General features: G+C 39.1%; 1 protein-coding gene across 8 annotated transcripts in view; it reads left to right on the top strand.

Annotated features, from left to right (window-relative positions):
- AGBL4 (AGBL carboxypeptidase 4) overlaps window positions 1–12,089 on the top strand; it is a 1,358,157-nt gene that overhangs the window by 1,266 nt on the left and 1,344,802 nt on the right. For 2 of the 8 annotated variants that reach the window (XM_045028068.1, XM_045028071.1), the window contains exon 2: window positions 9,682–9,785. The exons of 4 other annotated variants lie outside the window; for them this stretch is intronic. The gene's annotated coding sequence lies outside the window, so the exon portion shown is untranslated. Of the gene's footprint in view, window positions 1–3,632; window positions 3,725–9,681; window positions 9,786–12,089 lie in introns of those variants that run through there. 2 more of the 8 variants (XM_045028069.1, XM_045028072.1) reach the window with 2 other exon arrangements.

The following is a 12,089-nucleotide window of genomic DNA, read 5'->3' as shown; positions in this document are numbered from 1 at the left end:
TGTCCCCTTTCCCAATGCCATTAAGACCAAAATGCCTTGAGTTTGCTAAGTTTCAGCATACTGAACACTTTATACTGAGGTAACACAGGTTACTCTGTGTGAAGGTCTTTTGGACAACATCCTAAACAACTGGATTCTGTTCACTCTGCATGGATGCTAATGATTCCACCGTTATGCTCATTGAATGAATGTGGATGAAACTGAGGTCCTGTCTTTCTTCATGGACATTAAAGGTCCCATACAGCTTTTGTTTCTAGGTGTAGGCGTTCAAGTGTTCTGAGACAGAACTGCTGCCCTTTCCACCATGTGTGAAAATAAACACCTCCAAGACACTTTATGGGGAGTAAGGGCATTAATCTTATTGAGGATAAAACCAGGGTAATATCATTCTTTGCAGATATTAAACATCCTATGGCACTTCTCATAAATTTCCCTGATGCCTTTGGCCAAAATTTCCCTTATCCCACAGCACTGTGTTGCATATTGTGCATCTGCTATCTATTTCCACCTAGAAGTGGCTTCATTTTTAGCAGAGCTGCCTATAGGTAGGGATGTGATTTTGGTCCTTTTGTTATGAAAAGTGGAATATGTGTAAAATGTTGTTTTGCTCTGAAAGCCAGTGTTATGTAGTGCTTCATTTATGCTTTACTTTGCCCTTACAGCATATTGCTTTTCTTCCTAGCATCTGAAAGCACAAATTGAGCCTTTTTGTGAAGTTACTATTTTTATCCCCATTTTACAGATATGAAAACTGAGGCAAAGGGCTCTTAAGCCACATTTCAAAGGATCACAGGGACATACAAATTGCCATTCATGACAATCATGACATTGGGCCACCTAATTCAGTATACTATCTTTTACGGTAGCCAGTATCCGATGCTTCAGAGAAAAGTGACAAAAACACCATAGTGGACAGTTATGGAACAATCTTTTTTAAAAGCAAATTTCTTCCTAAATCCTGTAATTTAGTGGTTGGCTTATGCCCTAAAGCATGAGAGTTTATACTTATTTTAAGAATATATCCTAACTAATATAAATGTGAATCTTCTCATTTGTCTAGATAAATATCTAGTCCTTTTTTTGGATCCTAATAAGCTCTTGGCCTCAATGATATCTTGTGTCAGGCAGTTTTACAGCTTAGTCACACAGACAAAAGTATTTCCTTTAATTAGTTTTAATTTTTTACCTTTTAATTTCATTAGGAGTCCTCTTGTTCTTTTATTATGAGAGGATAAGTCAGTTTACTTTTTTATACCATTCTTATTTTTTATATCTGTATCATGTTCCCTCATATAAATCTCTCAAAGTGAAATTGTCTCAGTAGTTTCATTCACTGTTGACACAGAAATCTTTTCATGTGTCTAATCATTTTTGTTGCAGATTTCTGAACCCTTTCTATATTTTTTCCTTTTTTTGAAATAATGTGACTAGAACTGAACATAGTATTTCAGAAGAGGGTGTCCCATCGATTTATATTATGATGTTCAGTATTATTTCTTATCCCATTTTTTACACATCCTAAGACTTTGTTTGCTTTCTTAATCACAGTTGCACATTGAGCAGAGGTTTTTACTTAGATGTGCACAGTGACATTCAGCTCTTTTTCCTGAGTAGTTAAAGTTAATTTGCAACATGGTAAACACTAATTCTTGCAATGTGTTACCTTGCATTTGTTGACATTGAATTTCACCTATCATCTCCCTGCCCAGTCTCCTAGCTTTGTTATGTCTTCCTGAAGACCGTCAGTCTTCTCTAATCATAACTAACCAAAATACTTTCATGTCATCTGCAGATTTTGCCACATCACTGTTTATCTCTTTTTTTTTTTAGTTCATTAGCAATGTAAAAAGTACCACCAATTCTATTACAGGACCTTGAGGAATCCCACTGCAAAATTTTTGCCATGTTAAAAATTGACCATTTATTCCTATTCTTAGCTTTCTCTCTCTTATCCTTTTTCTAAATCTTGACAAAACTAACACAGAAATGCTTAGTTTCCTCCTTCTGGAGGACTTTAATCAATGTTTTTTGGAAAGTCCAAATAAGTTATGTCAACCAGAAGAATCTGGAATAGAATCTTGTGTACTAAAAATACTGTATCTCCTGTTTAGACATTTTTCAGTAAGTTAAACATTGATAACAATGGGTAAAATTTTCAATATCATGTATGTCCAATTTTCAGTAGTAATTTACTGTACTTAGGGCCAAATTTTCAAAGGTATTTAGGTACCTAAAGATCCTCTTGGGATTTTAAAAAGCACCTAAGCATGTTAGGCACCTAACAGCTTTGATTTCAATAGGAGTTAGGTTCCTAACTTGCGCCGTCACTTCGGATAAAATTTTCAAAAGTGCCTAAGTCCAAATACATCAGGTTTTGAAAATGTCCTTCATTTCTTTCCTCTACCCTTAAGATTATTAAGGTGTTCCATTCAATTCCTTCTAGTAATTTATTTTTAGGAAGAGCTAAGGATTTCACCCTGTTCTATTTCATAGCTATGAATATTCAATATTTTCCAATCTTAGAGAATGCTCTTTTCCTTTTCATTTACTTTATATTACCCTTTTTTATGTCTAGACCTCCATGCGGCTTTCCACTGACAGTAATTCTCAGAATTTCACAAATAAGTCATTGCTATTTCCTCCTTATACAATTGTGATTTTTTTTCTAGGTGATTTTTAAGGAAAAGTCGAAGTTTAAATTACTCGTACATCTTACAGGGTTCTAAATTAACTGTCCCTACTCAAGAAAGACAGCACAATGGAGACCTCTGATCAATGTGCAGCTGCAATCAAAGAAAGCTAACAAACTGTAGGTTGCCTAAGGAATGGGAGGGTGAATAAGACACAGAATACTACAATGCATTTATATATATCAGTGTTCAGCTTCATCTAGAATAGTGTGTGCAGTCAGGTCATCCCATCTCAAAAATGGATATTGGAGAACTAACAGGGATTCAGAGAAAAGTGAAAAGAATGAACAAGGCCAAGGAAAAGTTCTCATATGAAGAGAGACTGAAAAGACTGGGATTGTTTATTTTAGCAAGGAGACAAATAAGAATTGATAAAAGTACATGAAATAATTAGGGGTGTAAAGAAGGTAGTTGGAGAACTTCTGTTCTCCCTGTCTCGTAACACAAATGGATGTTCAATAAAATTAAATCTGGGAAATTCAAAATAGATAAAAAGAAATACTTTTTCACACAAGTAATTAAACTGTGGAACTCATTGCCACATAAAGTTGAGGAGGCCAAGAACTTAACGTGATTCAAAAGAGGATTGGATATTTATATGAATATCAAGAATATCCAGTTATAATTAATTAACAAAAAACTTCTAACAGATATTAAACATCATTGTTCAAGTCTTAAACCAATCTTTACCTATTACAGATCAGATTGAGACCTACTGTGAGGGGCAGATTATCACACATCTGCTTACTGAGGTTTATTCATCTTCCTCTGAAGCCTCTGGTATTGGCCTCTGTCAAAGATAAAATTCTGGACTAGGTGGACATCTGGTCTGATTCTGTGTAGCAATTCCTATGTTCTTATGTTGATTAAAGTGTGTCTGTACTCTGAAAAATGATTGTAAAAATGGCATCTCAATAGATCTGTTTCTTGTGTATTTTCAGACTAATGTACTGATTTTAGCAGCAACATTTAGATTTTATTGCTTTGAACTTTTGTTAGTCCTGCAGACCAACACAGAGCTCTGGGAGAAGAAGGTAGATTCTATTCTTGTATTTCATCAACAAAATTGTTAATACATTTCATTCAGTTAGACCTGTGCAATCCTAAGTGAAGGCTGTAAAGTTGAATGGTGTCATCAAAAACATAATTTGAAGACAGTGGGGTTGAAAAGGTGAAATTGTAGTCATAATTTGTCCTGCAGCATCTTTATTATAGTATTGGTGATGATCCATGAGAGGGAAGAAATTCAGCTCAACTCTCATAACCTAAATGGAGTTTGCAGGCCTGATAGAAAAGAAACCAACAATGCATCTTTTAACTTGCAAATTGAGCACATTTGTTGTGGAAATTATTGAAAGACGACAAATACTGAACTACATTATGACCTTTTTTCTAGTCTATTTTCATAGTGGAGCCACACTTAAAGGATGTGGGAAGTATGTTGTTATCTGCAGTTTTCCTTTTATACAACAACACAGAAGAAAAATAATTTTTTAACATCACATGCAACTGTTTACATTTGTAAGTTTACTTGAAATATCACATGCGACCCTCTGACTTTCCTATATTTTTTTTGTCTCAAACATAAAATTGACTTGAAATTCTCCCTTTTATTTGCTCTCATATCAATACCTCTGATTGTTTCTCCCAATTGTAAATTAGCAGCTGAAATAGTGGGGGAAAAAGTGGTGGCACTTTTCCTCTTATGTAGCAAATCCTTCTCTTCATCTCTCTCTCCCCCCATCTTTTCCCTCTGTTTCTCTCCCTTTTTCATCTTTCTTTCTCTTTCATTTCTGTTCTCTATTAACATTTACTTTCTCTTTCAGCTGTTTTCTCTTTAATCTCCTTTGTGCTAATTTCCCTTTTATATGTGGCTCCCCCATTACTTTTTTTGTTAGTGCTTATCCTTTCTTTTTGCCACTCCCTTTGTAAAGAGCTTTGCAGAAGTATTTGACTAGGGTTATTCACTTTCCTTTTGCATCAAGCTGCAGTAGTTTCTCTAGGACTAATTTCTGCTTGCAGTTGGCTCTGAGCTTCACCTACTGAGTCCTAGTCAGTTTCCCTCTGCAAGTTCTTAGTGCCAGTTTTTATAAAGTATCCACAAATATTGCATGCTTCCATATTTGGGTGCCGGCCATGAGACCTACGAGTCTCAAGATGGGGACCCAAAATTAGAGGTAATTTAGTTAATCTTCACATATAGAGTCTACTGCAAAATGAAAGTTATTAGGACTAGTTAGTTTTCTTTCAGAGCTGCTCAGTTTGACTTCCTGCTTTTCTGCTAAGCTCACTTTGATGTCTGATATCTTTTTAAAGGACACTGGATATAAGAAGATGCCCTACTTGGTTGAACATCCTTTCAGACTGAGGTTCAAGTTATCGCTCCAATTTTATACAAAGAGACAACCTTACTAACATATCTAGGGAATATTTAGGGATAGGTGGATGAGACCACTAAATCCCTTTAATTAAACCACATACAGATAGGGTTTTGAACCACTAACCTACCTTCTATTGGCATGTGGCATGCAGAAATACTTGAATGATCATCCTACTTGTCGGGTAAACAGAAAATAAAAATTCAGTGAATGAATTTAACTTTGCAGAAATGGAATTCAGGCTACAGTTTCACTAGTTACCCCATTCTTCCCAGGTTGCCCTCTTTCTTTCAGGAGCTGTATTTTCCTCAGAAGACGTGCAGCTCTTTCCAAAGGCCTGGGAGAGAGTAACTAGCATGATCAAAGTATGCCGGTTATCCTCTCAATCTTTTAAGAGTCTTCTGTCTGGGACACTTGTATCTGAATCAGTATTGCTACTTCTAATATGTATTTGTTCGTCATTTTGGGGTTATTAATATTGTGGCCTGCTGATGTTAAATTTGGGCCACTGTCCTTTTAATCATAGTAAAAGGAGGGACGGCAGGTACTCCCATGGCTGGAGAAAAAAAATTACTGTTGAACCTTTTGGTCCAGCTTCCAACAATAAACATGTTATTCACTGAATGTGTGTATTTTATTGATCACTTTATTGCAGTTTCAATTGTGTATATATAATATTCTTTATTTCCTGTCCTATACTGGTGTGTGGTGTTGCACTACACTATGGGTACGTCCAGACTACCCGCCGAATCGGCGGGTAGCGATCGATTTTGCGGGGATCGATATATCACGTCTCATCTAGATGCGATATATCGATCCCCGAACGCGCTCCCATCGACTCCGGAACTCCACCGGAGCGAGTGGCGGTAGCGGAGTCAACGTGGGAGCTGCGGACGTCGATCCCGAGCGGTGAGGACGGGAGGTAAGTCGGGATAAGATACTTCGACTTCAGCTACGGTATTCCCGTAGCTGAAGTTGTGTATCTTACCTCGACACTGCCCCCCAGTGTGGACCAGGCCTATGTCTCTTGTCTCCCTCTGCTTCTGTCCTCCTTCCCTCCAGCTCCTGTCCCTCTTTCAATACTTCATCACTCTCAGAGCTCCTGCCCTTCCCTTATTTGCACCCCACTCTGCACAGGCAGCCTTAATCCTGGTATTTCCTAACTTTGGAGTGCTTGACTTTGCAACCTAAACATTCTTTTACCACACTTTTTCTTAAATGTAATTTTATTATTTATATCACAGTTGAGTCTAGAGACCTCCATCAGAATTCAAGCTTTATTGTTCTTGTTGCTGTACAAACACATAAAAAGATGCCTACTCCGCTCTTACAGTTGAGGGCACTGATCCTGCAACCGTTTATGAAAATGCCTAACTTTAAGCATGACAAGGTGGCTAATCTTTTATTAAACCAATTTCTGTTGGTGAGAGAGACAAGCTTTTGAGCTTACAAAGAGCTTTTCAGGTCTGGGAAACATACTCCGTGTCACAGCTTTTTTTTTTTTTTTTTTGCTAAATACAAAGTGGAACAGATTGTCTAGCATAAGTAGTTAACACATTTCAAGAGACTATTCAAGGTGAAGTGACCCATTAACACCCCTCCAGTCATAAGGCCATCATGAACAGACTACCCATATATCCCGCAAGAACTTGCTTCAGTACAGAAATAAACCCCCCTCTGACAACACACCCTTATTTGTTACCTACCACTCAACAGTGGAACCCAGATAGGATATTATTCAACAATTACAACCCATGCTTGATGGGAACTACGACCTGAAGGAAATCTTTCCTGAACCCCTCTTTATGATGCAATTCCACCAGTCAAGTCAATGCTTGTTTCTTGGGCACAGAACTGGTGCTCCGCCATCTGCAGCTGCTCTGTAAATGCTGCCAACAACTTTGAATTGTTTCTTTCTATGGCTCACAGCAATCCCACTTCCAAGGAATCACCAAGTTCCCCGCAGCTCCTCTGGCAGCTCTGCAAATATGGCAGGATCAGGCGCTGAAGCTTGCAACGCTCATCACTGTAGTGCACAGCTGTGCAGGATTCATGCTTCTGACACAGATGGTAGACACCAAAGAGGAATGCATGGGTTTGTGGGGATTTTTTAAAAGAGGCACGAAACATTTTGGGATGCAGATGAAATTATGGGATGGAGACAGCAGTGGCTCCAGGCACCAGTGCTCCAAGCGCATGCCTGGGGTGCCCTGCTGGTCCCTGCGAGGGTGGCAGTCAGGTTGCCTTTGGCGGCTTGCCTGAGGGAGGTCTGCCGGTCCCGCGGATTCGGTGGCAATTCGGCGGCGGGTACGCCGAATCCGCGGGACCGGCAGACCTCCCCCAGGCGAGCTGCCAAATCCGTGGGACCGGGGACCTCCCTCAGACAAGCCGCTGAAGGCAGCCTGACTGCCATGCTTAGGGCGGCAAAAAAGCTTGAGCCGCCCCTGGATGGAGAACACTGCATTATGGGACGTTGAAATCATATTCCCAGTCATCCCTGCACGGCTTGTTTGGCCCCATGAGGCACTGCAAAAACTTTCCAAAACACCCTATGCTAGATGATGGCGAGTTGCTCAGTAGGAGAACTACCCAGAGTGCACTGTTTTCTCTATCGATGCAAGCGCCACCGACACAAGGGGCGTAGTATGGACACGCAAAAGCAATTTAATTACTGCGCTGGCTGTATGCTGATGTAATTTAGGTCGCCATGCAGGGGGCTGGACTAGAAGACCTCTTGAGTTCCCTTCCAGTTCTACACTTCTGTGATTCTGTGACGTAATTCTGTAGTGTAGATCTGACCCCAGATCTGAAGAAGAGCTCTGTGTAATCTTGAAAGCTTGTCTCTGTCACCAACAGAAGTTGGTCCAATAAAAGATATTATCTCACCTATCTTGTCTCTAATATCCTAAGACCAACATGGCACTAACAACACTGCTTTTAACTTTAAGCATGTGAGTAGTCCCATTAAGTTCAGTGGGAATACTCACATGAATAAAGTTACTCATATGCATATGTATTTGCATGATTGGGCCCTATTTGAAAATAAGTGATATCGAAATGTGAAAGGAGAGGGATACAATCAAATACATTTTTATATATACAAACTATGTGTATTTTAATTTTTTCATTAATTTTTAACAAAATATTATTATAAATCAAGTATGTATCAGCTGTCCCTATCTGCTCCTTCACCCTGGCATCATAAATTAGCTAATTTCTGATAGTTATTGTGGCAGATTTTGAGACAGGATTTGAAGGAGGAGGTCTTACTTATTAAATGTATCTAACTTTTATTATTAATTAAATAGTTTAACTATTATTAAATACTCCATATATTTTTATTTGCAATAACCAATAACATAAAATTACCATCTTATGAAATTAAATTTTAAATCTATATTTGAGATATATAACGTTACCATTTTTACTTGTAGTCAGTAATAATGTTTTACAGTCATTTGAATTGTAGATCTCTCAGTACTTTTCTTTTGTGCATCTCTACTTTGATGTTAGTTTGATTTGTTTTCTGTATAGTAATAGCATTTCACTTGCGTCTCAAACCCCCGTAAATACTATAACTTGGCCACTTGCTTAGTTAAGATATTGCTGAATCTATTTCCTGTTAATAAGAAGTATTTTCTATATTTCAACCTGTTATTGCAGAGTTAATGCAAAAGTGTTAATAATATACACTAAATCACTTTGCTAAGATTTTATTTTCTTGGAACATAGAAAAATGTCAAACAGTTGTTTGTTGTTTAGCTCTTCTGTTCTGCAATCCTTTGAGATATTTGTGGGTAAAAATGAAAAAAAAATCAGTCTTATGATATGGAGCAATATGCTCTTATAAAGCATTGATTAAATAATAAAGGGTGATGTCAGCTATATACATGTAAACTGGTCAAGTATCAAAGGAGGACAATGCATAGAGAAGCAATTTCTTTACACCTTCTAATTATTGCTTTGTGGAACAGGCAATTCTAGAGAACAGAAGTAGAGGAGCTATTCTCAGCTTAGTTTTAAGTAACTCACACGAATGCTTCAAGAATTAGCTAAAATTGAACCAGTAATTAATAGTGTAATTAATTTCAACATCCTTGCTGAGGGAATCATTCCAAAAGTAGTGCTAAACTTCAGAAATGATTTTTTTAAATGAAGAAACTAGTCAAAAAGACTCCAAACTCAAAAGTGAGAAAATTAAAAATTTCAGACACAGCATGAAGTCTAGTTAAGCATACTGTAATTGAATCTTGGAAGGCATGCATGCCCCTAAACAAAAATGAAGTAGGAAGGCAAGGAAAATATAAATAAAAAAAACACAGTATGGTTAAGGTTCAAGAAACAAAATAGAGAATCAAAATCCTGACCATCTGGCTATAGAAAGGGGCAGGTAACATCCAAGATGGGAATTTGAAGAACAAGTAGCTATTGACGTTCAAAGAATCATTTGAGTACATCAGAAACAGGAGAGCAACAAGAGAATGAATGAGTCCACCAGACTACCTGGGATATAAGATGGCTAAGAACATTAAAGACTATGCATGATTTCTTTGTATCAGTTGTCACCACAAGGGACGCAGGGAAAATATCTAATGCAGACCTACTTTTTTCAGGTAATAAAGTGGAGGAATTGCCAGGCTGTTAGGGAAACTACACAGTCATAGCCAGTGGGGAAAAATTGGGTCAGTTGCTTGTGGAGCTTCAGTGCTGCTATTAGGTAAGACATAGGATGCCAGTGGCTCTTAAGAAAGCTGTTATGCATGCAGCTGTTGCTTAAGAAATCAACACTTGACACTGATAATCTGACTAACTATTATGCAATATCTAATTTTCCATTTGTATATCAGATAAAGAAGACTATGGCAAAAAATCATGCACGGTACTTAGAAGTTTCAGATCTCCTTGATCATTGTCAAGTTGGGTACTGTCGTGTGTGTGTGTGTGGTATAAAACCAACATCTGGCAAATGATCTATCTATTTAGTTGGTTACATGACTCATTACAGAGAACACCTCATAGTCACTAATGGACTTTAATCTCACAATACCATGTGAGGTAAGTAGTTATTACCCTCATTTTCTAGATGAGAAATTTAGGCACAGAATAGATTAAGTAATTTGCCCAAGACACATAGGAAGTCTGTGGCTGAGCCAGAAATCAAACCAAAGTCTCTTGATTCCCATTCCACCAGACTATTCATCCTATCTACTGATCTCCTCTTGTCAATAGACAATGGATAAAAATCAGGTGTCCATGCTGATACTATCTGATCTATTAGCTGCTTTTAGTTCCATTGATTTGTTGTTGACTTAGCTGAAAACCCTAGTAGGAGTAGACTGATTGCCCTTCAGAAGGTCCCAGAGAGTAGTTTAAGGAAGTTTGCTTTTCTGTCCCAAGGTTGTCTTAGATGGCCTCTGCAGTGGTCCACTTGTCCTTCTTGTTGAATGTGTGTATGGAGCTATTAGGAGAGCTAGTAAGGAGGCATGGAATATTGTATTTTCAGTACGCTGATGATCCCAGTCTTTCTATTTTTTTTCCCCGCTTGACTCAGCCAAGGCTGTCAAATATCTTACCCAATATTTGGTATGGATTGGGACAAGGATAGATGAGGGCTAGTACATTGGAAGTAAGCTTCAGCCTTTCAAGCAGGCTCAGGTAAACCTAGCTCCTTTTTGTTTCTTCTTTTTTGTTTGATGACCACTCTCATCACCCTTCCTCTCTCTCTTCCTCCCCCCCCCCACAAGGGGCACAGAAGGTGCAGCAGAATGGGAACCTCAGCCTGCGAGGGCCACAAAGTCTGACCTAGGCCTGCAGAGTCCACAAAGTCTCACCCTATCATATGAGTCTAAGGCCCATGACCAAAATCCCAAGTCTTTTGTGTCTGGGAACTGTTCATTTTATTCTCTTAACCACACTGGAAACCATCTACAGGGGGTGCCAGCAACTAGCTTGGTCGCTTCATCCCAACCAACCACATTGCCTGGTATCACACAATTCCTATCCAATCCATTCCCTCACAGCTAGTAGCCATATGTCAGCCCCTTCATCTGACAAATATACGCCATCATGTCTGAAAACTTCCAGCTGATTGTAATGGGTGTCCCTATGCTGTATCACTGAATCCCCTATGCCCAGGAATATCTTGGTGATCTCTCTATTCACTTTCTTTCTACCCTTGACAATACAGGCTGGATCTGTAGCTCCCCACCAGACCTGCTTTGTGAGCCTTTCTGACCATCCTAGCCTCCTCTCCGGCCATGATTATCTAATAAAGTTTACATTAAGTTAACTCTTAAGTTAACTCCTGTACAGCCCCTGAGCTCATTCTCCCCGAGGTAAATAACCAGGACATGAGGTGGGTGTGCATTGCATGTCAATGAGTGCAGAAGTGGCATGAGCTGCTCGCAGTGCATGCCTCTCCTGCCGAACCACTGGATTCAAACCGGTTCATCCCTGATGCCCAACTGAGATCCAGCTGCTGTCCTGGCTGCCCTCTTGAGGACTCAGTGTCCTTTAGAGTGCCTGCAAATCCAGATATTGCATATGCCCCATATAGCTCCTGAAACCAAACAAGCACATTGGTTAGTTACATTTTTTTATGTTCCCTGCAATCTTTTCTTTGGTGCACCGGCTATAGGCCAAACACCCCTGGAGTCACTGAGGTCACCGTCGTGATCCTGAAAGAATGAGTAGCAAATGTTTTAAGGTCAAGACCACATAGCTCAAGGTTTTTCTCAATATTCTGATGAACTGGTATTTTGTCAGGCAGCTGCCATCACCATGTATGGGCAGCAGTCCTGCCTGGAGGCTCTGGATTTTTAGCAAGGCTCTTATTGCCTTTACAGGGCACAAGCATCTACCTGGATACCCCTTCAACACCAACCTTTCCCTTCTGGTCTGTTTTCCAGTATCTTAAGTGCAATGACGCTGCTCCTGCAGATCATTGTACAGCTGTTACATTTAACGCATGCTGGGATATGTCTGCAGCTGCTATATGCACCAGCTCACTCATTCTAAAAGT

The sequence above is a fragment of the Mauremys mutica genome, chromosome 8 (assembly GCF_020497125.1).
Source record: "Mauremys mutica isolate MM-2020 ecotype Southern chromosome 8, ASM2049712v1, whole genome shotgun sequence".
Taxonomy (NCBI): domain Eukaryota; kingdom Metazoa; phylum Chordata; order Testudines; family Geoemydidae; genus Mauremys; species Mauremys mutica.
This window is presented reverse-complemented; position numbering and strand designations above follow the sequence as displayed.